Source organism: Carya illinoinensis, chromosome 16 (assembly GCF_018687715.1).
Source record: "Carya illinoinensis cultivar Pawnee chromosome 16, C.illinoinensisPawnee_v1, whole genome shotgun sequence".
Lineage (NCBI taxonomy): Eukaryota > Viridiplantae > Streptophyta > Magnoliopsida > Fagales > Juglandaceae > Carya > Carya illinoinensis.
The window spans coordinates 7,358,302-7,374,927 of NC_056767.1; the positions used below are offsets into that span (position 1 = coordinate 7,358,302).

General features: G+C 37.4%; 1 long non-coding RNA gene and 1 pseudogene across 1 annotated transcript; both read right to left on the reverse strand.

The window, feature by feature from the left end:
• Positions 1-5,797: 5,797 nt before the first annotated feature.
• On the reverse strand, positions 5,798-6,919 carry LOC122298634. The gene is made up of 2 exons (XR_006239482.1): positions 6,676-6,919; positions 5,798-6,545 (listed from the first exon to the last, which is right to left on the reverse strand). It is a non-coding gene; the product is annotated as an uncharacterized LOC122298634 (long non-coding RNA).
• A 7,916-nt stretch (positions 6,920-14,835) lies between these two features.
• Positions 14,836-16,355, reverse strand: LOC122298768 (annotated as a pseudogene).
• Positions 16,356-16,626: the final 271 nt, after the last annotated feature.

Here is a 16,626-nt window from a genome sequence, read left to right on the forward strand (position 1 = left end):
TATGTGTGCCCTCCCAGGCACAAGATGAGCATGACAGGTCAAGACGGGTACAGCCCAAGGGAAAGAACACGAAGGCTGAGGCAAGATCTTTTATACGAGAAACTTTAATTATGAAAGTTTAATGTTTTCCACTATAATCTTTTAATTAAGAAAATGAATTTTATTTATGACATGAAGTATTTTGTATCCTGGCATGAATGGAAAAGAAATTTCAAAGGAATCGTAATTCCCGTCGATTTTTATCAAAATCGTTATGAAAATGACCCACCATAAGGACGGGTGTTACAATTTGAAACTTGGAGTGGGATAAAATCTTCTGCCAGCTTTATAAGGGTGTTTGGTTGTATATGCTATACCCATGTCCCTTCCCAGAAAAGAACTAAACTTGAAGAGAAGGCTGAAAGAGGTGTCTTTGTGGGGTTACAACGCCATTTCTTAGGGTTTTTGAATTTTTAATTTGGAAACAAGAAACTGGTGGTAAGCAGAGATGTAAAGTTTAATGAGGATGCATGTTGGGATTGGGAAGCTGAGAAAGTAATTCAATAAAGCGTTGAAGTATCAGTGGAGTCATCAGTTGAAGAAGAAGCTGAACTTGAAGCAAGTGAAGTGAAGTTCAGCACATTTAGACTGGAAGTCCCATAACTACTTGACTGTTTTCTGATGATAGTGAAGAGGAATCAACCCCTGAATCACCAGTAAGAAGAACAAGGCTTCTTAGTGAAGTTTATGAGCATTGTAATTATGCTACACTTGAGCCTAATTGCAGTAGCATCAAGGGAGGAAGTATGGTAGAGAGCTATGAATGAAGAAATCAAAATGATAGAGAAGAATGGAACTTGGGAATTGGTCTCTTTACCTGCCAACAAAGATGTTATTGGAGTAAAATGGATTTATAAGACCAAATTGAATCCTGATGGTTCTATTTTAAAGCATAAAGCAAGATTGATTGTGAAGGGGTATGTGCAGCAACCTGGAATAGATTATAATGATACATTTGCTCCTGTTGCAAGGATGGATACCATTAAAGCTTTGGTTTCACTTACTGCTCAAAAAGGTTGGAAAGTATTACAACTAGATGTGAAATCAGCATTCCTAAATGGAATGTTGGAAGAAGAGGTCTATGTGGATCAACCCGAGGGGCTAGAAAATGAAGAAGGCAAAGTTTATAAATTGAAAAAGGCTTTGTATGGATTAAAACAGGCACCAAGGGCCTGGTATGTGAGAATTGATCAATATTTCATTGAGCAAGGCTTTAGGAGGAGCAAAAGTGAGCCTACTTTGTATGTAAAATCTCAAAACAGTAATGACTTGATCATTGTATCTGTTTATGTGGATGATTGGGTTTTTACAGGAAGTAATGTTGGAATTATTGAAAAATTTAAAAGAGAAATGATGGCAAGTTTTGAGATGAGTGATTTAGGAAATATGCATTATTTCCTTGGTATGGAAGTAAGTCAAGAAGCTGAAGGAATCTTCTGTTCCCAGAGGAAGTACACTGAAGATCTCTTAAGAAGATTCAATATGTTAGGTTGTAAACCCGTGGCAACTCCATTAATTCCTAATGAGAAATTGAGAAAGGAAGATGGTGAAAATAAGGTGGATGCTTTGATTTATAGAAGCTTAGTAGGAAGTCTACTGTATCTGTGTAACACCAGACCTGATATCTTGTATGCCACTAGTTTAATTTCAAGATTCATGCAATGTCCTAGCCAAATACATCTTGGAACAACCAGGAGAATTTTGAGATACTTGCAGGGAACTATAAGCTTTGGTATTTGGTATAAGAAAACTTCAAATACAAAGCTGGTGGGATTTACAAATAGTGATTGGGTAGGTTCATGTGATGATTTGAGGAGCACTTCAGGTTATTGTTTTAGGCTAGGATCTGCTATGTTTTCTTGGAGTTCAAAAAAGCAAGGCAATGTGGCACAATCAACTTCTGAAGCCGAGTATGTGGCAGCTGCAAGTTGTGCAAACTAAGCCATTTGATTAAGAAGAATACTTGAAGACATGGGGGAGAAACATTTGGAATCTACTGAAATTTTCTGTAATAATAAATTAGCCATTGCAATTGCCAAGAATCCAGTCCAGCATTGTAGAACTAAACATATTGCAATCAAATATCATTTCTTGCGTGAAGTTGAATCAAATGGTGAAATTGCTTTGAAGTTCTGTAGATCAGAAGAGCAACTTGCTGATATATTTACAAAAGCACTCCCATGAGACAAGTTTTAGTTTCTCAGATCACCACTTGGTGTAACTGGAAATCACATCAAGGAGGAGTATTAAAGATCAGTTAGTGTGATGTTTATTATCTAGGAACTCTTCATGTTCCTATTAATGTTTTACTAAATTAAGCTTTCCTATTATTAGCTTGTGTTGGAAGTTGTATCTCTGTTTTTTAATGAAGTTTGTAAGTCTCAATGCAAGCATATATAAACTTGTTCAATGGAAGATGAATGCCTACAGGGACAAGCACGATTCTACAGGGACAAGCACGATTCTTTGTTTAATGCCATCCAATATCCTACAGGGACAAGCACGATTCTTTGTAGATGCTCCATTCATTCACTTCATCTCGAAGCTCCGGCTAGCAGGGATTAAGGTCAGTCCGGGCAAGAAGCCCAGCTTCCTAGAAGTGAAATTCGAGAGAGGTGTACGTGATTGAGATGCCAAACATAGCCATCGATGACTTTATGAGATGTCTGTTGCTGAACTGTTTGGCATTCGAACAGTGCACCAGAGAAGCAGCTTTCAGTTTGCGCTACTTTTTTGGACTGCCTTGTGAACACCAGGGAGGACGTCGAGTACCTTCGCAAACGACTCCGAGGTTGCGCAGTTCATTAACAGTGCGGGCAAGGATTTGGTACTCAATGATGATAAGGGCTTCTATTTGGGGAAATTGTTCGAGGATGTGGACAAGCAGTATCGGAATAGGTGGATGTGGAAGTGGGCGAGCTTCAAGCGGGAGTATTTTGACAAGCCGTGGTTGCTTCTGTCGGCAGCGGGGTGGCCTTTTGCTCGTACTGGCTACGTCATTACAGGCCGTAGTGGCTTACAAGTGTAGAAATAACTAGGAACGATAGGTTACAATACCTAGTCCGGTAATTGTTAGTTTTTATGATCATATATAAATAATCGTTCTTGACATGAATCTCTCGTGATGATCATGATCCCACTATGGCGATGGATATCATTGTTTTAGAAAGCTTGATCAAGCACTCGTAGTAATTATTTGTTCAATCACTACTTTTTAGCGGTCTGAATATATTTATGATATATAGTGATAATTGCCCTTGCAAAGCGAAGTTTAGATTATTTCACCTAATTGGGCCGGCTGCTGGTTTGTTCTTATTATTTTTATTAATTTATTATAACGAGTCTGTCTATTTATATCTTGTGAGTTTGAATTCCTTTGACCTTTTTTTTTACCTTCTCAATTAATAATTATGTCTATTTATTTGGCATGCATGCTATACCAATAACTTTTAAGCCTCTTTATTCAGGCAAAGCTTGTGATCAGCTTTCTCATCACTATCATAAAAACAAAGGGGAGTAAGGCAATAAAAGATGATCATGTTGCTCGACCAAAATTCTGGAGATCACAATAATTAGGATCTTATGGGAGACTGCTTAAAACTGAATAATTTGGGTCTTGGATCTTATGCGAGACAACTGAAAAGAGGAGTCTTTAGTTATATTAGACCATCTAATTCACCAATATCTCAAATAGCATTAGTCTTGATTTCTCAACTAGAGAACCAAGATTCAAATCTCCCACTCTGTTACCTAGAAAAAAGACAGAAAAACAAAAAAACCATGCATCTAATTCGATTAGACAATTAGAAAAAATATCTCAATTCTATGAAATAAATTAAATGAATTATCTTCTCTAATTAAAAAGTGAATAAACTGAACCCAAGTATTATGCAAACTTTTCCTTTACATAGTTACTCTCTCTAATCTTAATCCTACTTCACCACTTCACAAGCTAGCGTAACAAAAGCGATCTTACTACTATTCCCAAACATCACCTAACATGATGTGACATAGACGAACAGATATAGACGGAAGTAACATATTTTAGTTAGTAATAGTTACTATTCCCAAATCCGAAACCCTAGTGAGAGAAACTCTCCCTTCTCTCTAGAAAAGTTCAGGGAAGCCGTTCGAGGGAGGTGGAGCTTCAGCTCCTCCCTCCCTCCTCCATCGTTTTCGTTTTTCCTTTGAGAATAAAAGCTGTTTGGCTGTGTTGATGTCCATTGAGAGACTGATGATCAGCCGTTTGCTGCCGAGTCCTTTTTCTTCAACAAATCACCCGGCTGGGTGGAGATACATTCCATGGTGGAGGTGAAGGTTTTTGGCTCCGAAAGGCAGGTGTTCTTGACCGGTTGTTTGGGTCTTCTGAGTGGACAATTATGAGGTTTAAGGCGTGGGCTGGTCACGGAGTTTGCTTATGGAGATGGATTTAACATGCGGGATGGGGTGCTTGTCTACGGGGTATAGAACTCTGTTTTTCCATGGAAAACAGAGGATTTTTTAGGACGCATGTCGATATGCATGAAGGGGATAAAGCTTCTCCGTGGTGGATCTATGGCGCAGCTCACGGCGGATGGCTTCACGCAGTCAAACGGTTGTTGTTTTTTTCTACTTTGCTGCTTTCGGTTTGTTTTTTTTCTGGTTTTGGGAGATCTCTCTTTGGATGTCTGTGTGAGTAGATTCGGGTGATTTGCTCCTGGGGATGATTTTTTGCATGTTGGTTTGGGGTGTTTCCCGCGGGGTATAGGATCTCTGTTTTAACCATGGAAAACAGAGATTGTTTTTTTCGGGTTGCATGCCGAGTTGCATGGAGGTTTAAAGGGGTTTTTTGGGGTGGAGTCCAGGTGTAACTCACGGCGGTCATTCCTTAGGATGATGGCCTGAAATCGTTTTCGTTTTAGTTTTTTAGATCTGCAACAGATATCTTTGTTTTCGTTTTGGTTGCTTAGATCTGTTAGATATGGTTTTGGTTTGGGTTTCCGGAATAAGCTTCTCGGCGGCTCGATTGGTTTCGTCTCTATTGCGGTTTAATTTAGCCGAAGTGGTTTAAGGATGGTTTTGGTGGTGTAAGGTTGGCGACAGTGACGGGGATGAAGCTGGGTCGGTTTGAGAAACCCTTGTGCAGGTGGAGGCTCGGTTTCGGTTCGCTAGTTGTCAGGATTCATTGTGCAGGAATGGCGTGATGCAGGCCACCTGTGTGTGATGTAACTGACTGATATGTGTGCAGAAAGGGGCAGACGGCATATGGCATACGTCATTGTCAGTGTCTGTTATGGTTGTTTTTATTTTAGTTTTTAATTTTTTGAAATAGGCAAGTACCTCTCCTCTTTTGAGGATGGGGGTTGTGAGTCCTCTCCTCTTATAGAGGGTGATGGTGGGATAGTCCCTCTTCTCTTTTAGAGGATGAGGATGATTAGTGTTGTTTTTCTCCCAGACGAGCCGAGATTGACATTTTTGTTTTATCAGAGTCTCGCATCTCAGTATAGTGTCGCCATTGGAGAGCTTAGAAGTTTTAGACATAGTCCGGCTCAATGAAAATTGTGTACGGGGGAGCGTACAACCAATGGGTAGTTGGCTTGTAATCGGGACTTGTTACCCGTGATTATTGGTCACAGCTGTAACTTCCTTCATTCAGTAATGAATTGAAGTCTATTTCAAAAAAAAAAGAAAAAAACCTAACATGATGTGACGCCTCCAATTCTCGCGTACGGACATGTAGAAATTGAGACGTCGGGATGATGACAAGACGGGTTACGTATTCCATTGCCAAGTGTCAAGTATATGTATAAGCAAAATGTGTACAACAAAATCAACGCAGTGGATATCTAAAGTCAGTCAACTAAATACCAGAATTTGTTTAAATACAAGTTCACTTAAACATAAGTGTATTAAAAATATTATAAATTTTAGTAAAAAAGTCATAAACCAAAATACATAATTTGAAAATGGAAGATAACTTCCAACAATTATAAGTAGAGACGCCAATCTACTCCTGCGGCAGAGCCGTCTCCTCGGGCTCAGCCTCTTCGTCATCTGTACAAAAATCTACATTATCAAGAAACTGTATCACATGTAAGTAATAATTCAAACAAAATGCGGGATAAAAATATATTCATGCAATAACAAAATGCATGAATATGATGCCACGGCTGGAACACAAGTCACCAAAACAGAAAATGAGGCTCACGGATTTGGACAAAATACAGGGGCATGGCATGAACAAAGACAGAGAAATGGAAGACCAAACTAACGAGAATGAGATGGGAATAAAACACAAGCATGAACCCACGAAATTACTAGAGGAAAACAAAGAAAACCGAGCACAAAAATGGCCAAGAAAACAGAGCAAGGAAAGAAGCGAAAAAAAATGGGACGGGTAGGAAAATGAGGCACTAAAATGGAGCAAAGAACAACCGAAAATGCAAGGGGATTTTTCACAAGCATAGCACACGAAAATACCAAGGAAAGATAGAGAGATTGATGAGCATGGAAGTGCACGGATAGATCTGCAAATGGAGAATATAACTGAAATAAATTCTTGTGAAAAAGGACCCCAAGGAAAGAAAAGAAAAGGAAGGCACGGTCAGCAGCAAATAAACAGAAAATAAATCAAGAGGCTGGAATGGAAACCAATACCGGATAGAAAAGGACCCCAGGTGCTGCGGCACAACCCAGATTTGCAGATGAAAGATGAGACCGAAAATGAAGAAGAAGAAGAAGAAGAAATACAGCAGGTGGCAACCCACAGAAAAATAGAGGAAAGAAAAGAAATAAAATGAAGGAGGATAAGAGGAGAAGCAGCATTAGGACACAGATTGTAGAAGGAGATGAAAACTGAAATGCAGATGAGGGATGAGCTGCTCGGCGCAAGGGAGAAGAAGAAGACTTCGGGTTTTCACCCTTGATCAAAACTCACAGCATTAGTAAAAACAATGGGTTGGGTTGAATGGGTAACGGGCTGGGCCCGAAATTGAAGAGACTTTGGCCCAATAATATCAAGAAAGCTTCTTAAAATATTTTGCACAATTTAAAAATTATAAAATAAATCTAACAAATAACACATTAAATTTAAAACAAGAAAACTAATATTTATAATAGTTTAATTAATTATTCATTAAAAATACACGTAAAAATGAGGTATTACACATGATATCATAAAGACCTTACATTAGTCCATTGGAACTCGACTGTATCTGATTCCTCGTCGTCCTGCCATGCAAACCATCAAATATCATTTTTCTTTGCTTTGGCTTGGGGGTTTTGGTACCGGAGAAATAAATTTTTTCATGATCAGATTGTCATTTCTTCCTACAAAGCTGCTGAACATGCAGTTTCATTACTTAAGAGTTTTAAAGTTGTTCCTGAGCGAACTAGATTGCAAGTGCAGGATTTGTATAAGTGCAAGGTCCCGCAACCAGATATTCTGAAGTTGAAGTGTTGAACGTTGATGGAGCAGTTTTTTCAGAGCTTGGAAAAACAAGGACTGGTGCAATATTGTAGGATAGTAGGGGCAGAGTTTTATTGGCTGCAACCACATAAAAAATGGCTGTTGATGAGCCTGAGCACATTGAGCTATTAGCTCGCTTACGTGGCCTTCAATTCTGTGTAGGAATGGGAATACACAAGCTTCAACTGGAAAGTGACTGTCTACTAGTGATTGAGGTGCTACAATAAGACAGTATGACAAGCTCAATGTTTGGTGGCTTTTATTTTGAGATTAAATAGTTATCATCTTGTTTTGGGGATTGTTTTTTTACACGTATATAGAGAAGCCAATATGGCTGCTCATTCTCTTACTCAATATGCGATAAATGTTGAGAATATCAACATGTGGCGGGATTGTATTCCAGACTTTTAATCTCAAACCATTAATGAAGTTATTTGTTTTAAAAAAAAAAATTATTACATGCCTATTGTACTTGAGAATAAAAAATGTTTCTAAATGCTTTGTGAAGTGAATCTTATAGAAACTTAAGAGTCCAACTATTATATCTAGCGACCAAATTCATTAACCCCATGATTTTTTTTTTTTATTTTTTTTTTCACTATATTTTTTAGGAGCATACTAGATGAGTCTTGCCTTGTTAGAAACTAGGTTGCACCAAAATCAGTTTTCTAGATGTGTATTTCCTTATGTATGTAGTAGCACCTTAAAAATAGAACAGAAAATGAAGTAAGACAAAAGGAAAACAGAGAAAATTTGCTGCAAGCACACACACACACATACATTTAGAGCTAAAGGCTATATATGTTGTAGTGGTAGCCCATTTGTTTAAAAACATATAAGAATACAGTTTCAACAATAATCTAAGAACATTAATTTAAGAATACAGTTTCAAAATTTTCTTTTTGGGCTTTATGTATTTTGGTTACTTCTTTATCTGTTCTTTAGTAAAAATGGGGCCAAAGTAGGCAGGATGGTGGGTTATTTAGTGTCTGATGGGTTTTGGGTCAAGTTAGTGTGATTTGGGTGCAAAGGAGGGCCCATCCTGTGTGCATGAAAACCTAGCTCCTTACCCCACCAAAACTACATTGTTTTTGCCTAAGGTAAGTAAAAACCCTAAAGCCTTATCTCTTTCTCTCTCCCCCCACCTGCGCCGCCCACTTCTTCTTCCCCCTTTTGTTTTTTCTTTATTTTTCTTTTTCTTATTCCCCCTAGCAGGTAGCAGTTGTGCCACCACCCACATCCACCACCATGCCAACTCCACGTGTCGGCATTGTTCATGCCTTCCCTACCACTATCAAACCACTACCCGTCAACCCCAATCGTTGTTGAGTGCTCCTCATGCTGCACATGGCTTCTTTTGGCCATGTGAGCACCATTGGTCACACCTATCACACACACACACACATGCGTCTGGTCATCACAAACCCTTCCTCTGTTGTCTACGTACAACTTGGTGTGCCCAATCACTGCCGATGGTGAGTTTTTCACGAGTGGGCCATTCCGCCTATAAATAGGCCAAACCTCTTCCTCTTCAAAACCATCCCAAATCACCCTCTCCTCCTCTCAAATATTGTCTCGTCCACCTTCCTCTCCCTTGGATCTTCATTTTCGTAGCCTTTAAGAGAATTTTTCTCCAAGCTCCGCTGTGTGTTGTTGCGGGCCACCCCCTTCCAACAGCTTCATAGTGGTCATTTGACCCCTTCCCTCTACAAGGCCTCCCCCCTCCCCCCCCCCCCCCCCCACCCCCTCCAGATCCACCCCAACCCGAGCCCAGAACTCCCCTCTGGGATCTGCTCTGCAGTGCACCACCACCCTTCACCACGAGAATCCCCCTTCTACAAATTGTCACGATATATATATATATATATGCGTCCCTTTAATTTTTCGCATTTATAGATCTCCCTGTTTTGACGAGATATGCCACTACCTACATCACGCCGCCACCGCCACCTTTGTAAGTTGTGTGACTCTACGACTTTATTGTTTATTATTTTAGTTGGCATTATAAATTATTGGTAGATTTTTTCCACTCGTTGCAACGCTCACTCACACACTTGCGGGATCTCTTAGACGGCATGTGCAATCATCCAAAATTTTCGTTCATCATATTAAGTAAAACCCTAGACTAACCCTTAGATTACTACCACTGGAAAACTATATTTTGTTGCAGTCTAGTTGTGATTGGTTAAGTGGCCGAGGGCCATGTGAAGTATTGGGATATAAATATCATAGTTGGTGTTGGAATTGTTGGCCGAGGGCCAGTGGAGCGTTGGGAATTGTGTGTTGTTGTGGAAACCTGAATCTTTGAAACTGTGAAATCTGTATTGTTTGTTGTATTGTACTATTGCTATGTCATCCAATAACTGCCTGTCATGCATATGTATTTTAATTATTATTGCCTGTCGTGATTTTATTAATTATGCTCTGTTCTATGGTTGTGCTCGAAAATTAGTAAAACTATGTTTTTGGTGTCTAAAGATTAAAAGCATATTTTTGTTGGTGCGCTCATATCACGCCCCGAAGCCGAGATGATGTATTATCTTGATGAAATTCCTTTGATAACTTGGGAGCGTGTAAAACTGAGCGAAGTCCCCTAAGTTATCACCAAGCGACAACAGGTTCTGCCAAGATGGTAATGGTCTTTGTAAGACTTCATGGCCCCTCTGCTGGCCAGACTAGAGGATGTTTGGTCACGTACGCGTTGGGCGCGGAGTTGGGCATCGCTTGTTACGAAGTTATATGCACGATAGTTACTAGTGATGTAATAAAGGGAGCCATAGTGTGAGGGTGGTCTTTAGGGGAGACCATGGTGCACACCATACTTAAATGAATATCATCTATGTGTAATTGTGATTTTTGGCGTGAGTGGCTTTAATTGAATAAATTTTTGGGTAAAGGGTACAAAAAGGGTATTTTGGATAATCTCTCATTATTGCTGTCATTGTTTGTTGTATGCATCCATGTTTGGAATTCTTGGTTGTTGATTTGTGGTTTTACTTGCTAAGATTGTGAGATCTCATTGTTGTATTTCTATCTACAGTTTCGTTTCATGGAACCATAAACTTTTATGCAGAGGACGGGTTTGAGGATGATGGACCGTCCCCACTTGAGGAATGATGACTTGGTAGTTTATTTTCATTGCAGTTGATGGACTTGTATTTTTATTCTTATTTTTGATCAGTTGGATGATTGTAATAACTTTCTAGAAGACTTTTTGTTTGGTTGTATTTTAATTTTCTACTACTTAGTTTTAGACTACCTTATTATTTTTTCGCTGCATGTTAAACTGTACAATATTGTATGTCCGCACACACTTGCACTTGGTGCTAGGGTGTGTGACCCTAGTGGCCATCACGTACACTGATGTCACGACTCCTACCAAATCACAAGTGGGGTCGAGGCGCCACACTTTAGAAATGTGTCGTGTCAATTTGTAGTATTTAAATCCAAGAAAAGCACTTACCACCAACCTAAAGATCCCAATTACAAATGCAAAAGCAAAATAAAAGTAATATTTAGTCAATGCTAAATGGAATGTATCAAAAAGTGATCTATTGCTTTTAACAGGCCTTAAGATGTTGGAGGAAAAAAGAATCAACATTGATATCAATATAAATTATAACTAGAAGGATGGAATATTACCTTCAGAATTGATTGAGAAAGTGTGCCAGCCAAACTTTCAGATTCCACAACCCACGCAGACCAATAAGGAGTAATGACATTCACTAGGCTTCACTCCCTATGGATTCTTCACTGACTATTAATCACAAAATAAACTAGATATTTTGTCAATCAGGGTTGGTGGGAATGAGAGCTATAAATAGAATGAAATGGAGTCCACAAGATTCCTCACATGCTCTATTTTTCTAATGTCATGAACGAGGTGCAATGAATTCAATTTAAAGTCATATTCACCGAAATAGTAAATATTTATGCCTTATTCGGGGGATGAGATGTGCAAGAAATATACCCTACCCACATGGCAAAGTTTCAACATGTCAAACATTGTATGGAAGGAATTGTAGAAAATATACTGGACGACACCTAAGCAACTAGAAAGGAGGAGTTATATTCAGTATGCATGCACCTTGGTGTTTTTCAATATGTCTTAAATAATTAACGGGAAATAGTTACATTCAGATTCTAGCAAAAACAAAATAGAAAGAAGTAGCTTAATTTGGCAGTGAAAAAAATTCCTCATTTCTCAGTTCAAGCTTCTCAGTACGCTTATACCATGATAACAATTGGACATAGATCTAAAAGAAGATATATATTAACTGAAAAAATTACAGTAGAAGAAACCGAGAAAAAATGAATTGGGACCAAAGTATCTATAACAAGAAATCGTTGAGCAACAAGTTGCTGCACCGTAACCCAACCAAGTGCAACCAAGTGCAAGCTGCCGTGAAGCATTGTTCCATGCAAAAATCGTTGCTCCCTCCACACTAACCTGCCCCGCACAACACCAAACGCACCCTCTGTTTTCAGTGATCGAAAAAAAGCATCCCACCACATAAACTAGCCGCATTTTGTCTCCACTGGATACCACTCAACCTAGCCATGCGCAGCTCTTTCGCCCATGGTTGTACTGCCGCTCAATGATACTCAGCCGTAACCCAGTCAGTCCCGTTGATGAAAGCTCCACCCAGGACAAGCACACCTCACCTACACCACTGTAAATGGACAACGTAGGCACGCATATTTTGTTAATGACTGAGGTTGATTTTGTGAAAGACCTGCATATTTTGTTACAAAAATAGTCTCGATTATTTTCTACATTAGTCCTTCTATCTGATCATAAAAATATGGCACTTTATCAAAATTGGTGTAGACATGAGCCATTTTTATACTTTGTTCCGATACGACATAAAATGTGAATATAATGTTTGGAAATTTTATCTCATTATATGATATGTATTTGCTCAGTACTTTGTTACAATATGATATTGTAAATGAAAACCCTGAGGTATAAGATTTTATTTTGCTTTGTTTATGAGATCAGCTACCATGGGATATAATAGTGGCATTCGGCCTTGCCACGAGTAATAATAGTGACCTTCGACCTTACCATGGATAATAATAGTGGCCTCCAACCTTGCCACAAGTAAGTTTTATTCTGTTTAACTATCCACAGAATGCACAATTCTTCCACGGGATAAATGTAGCCTTTGTTTTGAGTGCATCACTTAGGTGATAAAATAGTGATTTATTTTTTAGTTGGTTAACTGCATATATGAACAACCTTGCCATGGGGGTAAAGTTAAAAATATGGTCTATGTTTTTATTTATGAGGTTGTTCAGTATACTTGTGCTTAAGGTCTTATATATATATATATATATATATATATAAATATTATTGTAATGAAATTCTTTTGAAAATAGCCCTACACATTAGTATAGATTTGCTGCTTACTGAGTCACTGAACTCACCCCTTTATCCACCATTATTGTTTCATATGATCTTAAAGGCTGTGACAATTGGAATAAATGGCACGTGATAAGATTGTAAGAGAAAGGTGAGATAAGGCCTAGTGGCATAAATGGATTAGTCTCAGTATGAGGAATATCTCCCGATTTAGTTTATTTTGTTTGGGTGAAATTCTGGAGACATTTGATTTCGAAAGTTTATTGTATCTAAGTTATATATTTTGTGGATTTCAGATTAAAGGGGATCACCCGTGACTATGGGGAGTCAAATGAGTTGTACCAGAACTGGTGATTGGGAGTTGTCTGACCACATCATCATTGTTCTAGATGCTCGAAGACCAGAGAAGAAGAAGAAAATCACGAAGAAGAAGAAGAAGAAGAAGAAGGTTTTAGAAATATACCTTGTATCAGATCGATCAAACACCTTGTCGGATTGAAGAAGTGTTGACTAGGGATAGATCGAAGAAGAAGGTGACGATTTTCGCGTTGGCTGAAAAACTGAACTACCAATTGATATGCCAATGCCATTAAAACTATGGAAAATGCCAATGACATCATGAGATTATCCTAATCAGTTTAAAATATGACAATCGAACTACGTCTGGCATCAAGAAATCATCGTGTCTTTTTTGGTGAATTAAAGCAAAATTATAATTTATGAAGTTTAGGAATAATTAATTTTTATTAATTAGGATAATTTCAAATTATTTGTTAGGATTTTATATTATCTATTATTCAAATAAGTGTGTAGCTCGATTAAAATATGATGATCAGTCTTTATATAAGTTAGTAGTCTATGATTTTATCTAAAATCCCTCTAAGGCCTTGTTTCAATAGCAAAATGAGATAAAATGATTTGTGAATAGTAGTGAAATTATTTGGGAAAATTAGTGAAATTGTTTGAATTAAAATATTTTTGGTTTTGGGAAATGAGAGAAAAAAAATAAAAAAAAATATTATAAAGTTAAATTATTATTAGAATATAACTTTTATTTAATATTATTTTTTATTGTGAGATTTGAAAAGTTTGAATTGTTTTTTGTATTTTATTTGGAAGTTTGAAAAAATTGTAATAATTAGATAATGATTATATGAAAAAATTAAAAATTTGAAATTGAAAAGTATTTGTATTTATAGTGTTTGGATAGTGAGATGAGATAAGATCATTTGTGAATATTAGAGAAATGATTTGTAAATAGTACTGAAATGATTTAAGTTAATACATTTTATGATGTTTTGGAAAATGAGAGAGAAAATGTTGAATAAAAATATTATAAAGTTAAACCATTGTTAGAATATAATCTTTTAATATTATTTTTGTTTTGGAATTTAAAAATGTTGAATTATTTTTTGTATTTGGTTTAGAAGTTTCAAAAAGTTGTAACAATTAAGTAATGATTAAATGAAAAAATTGAAGATTTAAAATTAAAAAGTGTTTGTATTTGTGGTATTTGAATATTAAAATGAGATGGAATGGGATAATATGAGATGAGATGGAATGTGAGACTCTTGCTATCCAAACGAAGCCTAAGTGTCTTACAAAGATCTAGAGTTTCTCGAATTATTTTAAATTATCGTGTTATCTATTCGACCAATTAGGCATGTTAGACAGTGTAATATGAAGTGAGATAGTTTAACAATTGCAACAAATTTTATTTGGACAGTCCATCTCAACTACACAATTTCGATATGGACAACAATGTCAGAGGGCAAAAAAAATAATAGAACTTGAGAAGATTATTACAATTTTTTAATGTAAAAAATTAAATATCAGATGGCTGAAACCAGCTCCCTCTCATTGTAATTAAGAAATATTATCCTTAATACTCCCCAGCCTTATTACACATGAACTGTATATCTGATATGTTGTCATGCGTGTGAAATATGTATAGGCTTCATTCAATTTGTAGTCGATCTAATCTCTATGCTCCCCATGCACGCAATGCTGCAAAAACAATAAGAATTGCACATTAGAAGTTATAATGATGAAGAATAGAAAGTCCAAATTAGCTGCCATAAAGTTGTTTAATCATTGCTTATCTTAAAGTTTAACAAAGACCATATGCACTCACTAAACAGAAGGGCAGATGGATGCAGACAACATAAAGTTCAAACCATGAAAGTGGAAAATATCCCTACATAGTACATAGGGATCTTAAGCTAATAGCTAGAAAGATGCTTCCAAGAATTTAATCTATGCTATTCCTATAAACAACATGGATTTTTCATACTGAATGTGCAGATCGTAAATATGCTCATCATGAGTGTCAAATCATGAGTAATTATTAGTATTTTTAGAGTATGATCAATACGTAGTACTCTGATCTTATCACAATAAGTCATGCCAATAAAAGTTAGTGCTTCCATAATTAATTTTAATTATATGTCATGTTGTCATAGAATAAAAGTACCACATTACTCGGGTTTTAGGATCTACCAAAATTTTTTTTCAATCCCACAATAGTAGCTAGTAATTAATAACTACACTTAATAAATATGATTATAAATACTAAATCCCACATTACTTCTTACAAATTTGAGAGGGGACTTTTAAATGGTGTTTAAAAAAATTGTATGAAATTATGAATTGATATCGATGATTGAATTCATACTAACCTGTCTGAGAAAGAGCAAAATCTTTGTCGGCGCTGACATGCCATGCATGGTAACCGAGCAATCCCTTTCGCTTGGCATATCAATACAACCTTTGTAGAGATGCTCTGAGAATCATCAAAACCAATCCATGCCATCCTGAAGTAGCAATAATCTGTAACAAATTAACGTGGAATTGAACATTGTTTGGGAAACATTACCAATTATGAAATCGTTAATCTGGCTATGCCTTAATTCATCTATGGCAGCCTCATTAGCCGGTGCAAATATTACATGGTTATTAGCCTTCACCAGACGCCATCCACGACCATAAAATGGAAGGCTGAGGACTAGTTTTTTGGCCATTGCCTGCCTAAATCCAAGCTCCAATGCTGGTGTCACTAACCTTGCTTGTTGGAATGCGTAAAGTAGCTGGCGGTCCGGTCATCTTCAGTGAGTTATTCTTACCTGGGTTGTAAAAGTTTTAAGCCATTACTTTGATCCAAGCTGTTTCGAGTTGCCTAACTGGGATAATCCAACGAGTAATAGTTTGATGAGTAAAATAAAGCAGCGGTCCGAAGCAATAGTGCCTTGCCGCTGCTCTTGGCTTCACTGAGGATAGCTGCTCTCCATTCAGTGAGGAGAAAGCAAAGGTTTGACATTTCTGTCGCCATGGAGGGGTACCCCCAGTCAAGGTCAAGGCCAGGGCCATGGAAGTTGTTAATCCGGTCAAGCTTTATGGAGGAATCTATGAATGATTTACGAGAACTAGCTTGGTTAGCCATTGAAACAAAGGTGGAAGCTTAGAGTATCCTCTACCGATAAACAAAAGACTTTTAATTGAAGGGTTTTGTTAAGGATGTTTTCCACACAATATTCATCAAAGCGATCAACCTGCAACAGAGAGCAATGACGGCCTAGTGAGCCTTATGCACCTTCGATGCCTAACATATAGACATGGGACTTTGTTGATAAGTAAGGGCCATGAATTCAATCTCCTAATTTACCTTATAGGTTTATGTAACTGGCATAGAGATTGATAAGTAATTCTCCCAAAAATGGTAGACTCATCCCTTCCAATTAATATAGACGAGTTTTTCACTATTTTTATACACTATCCT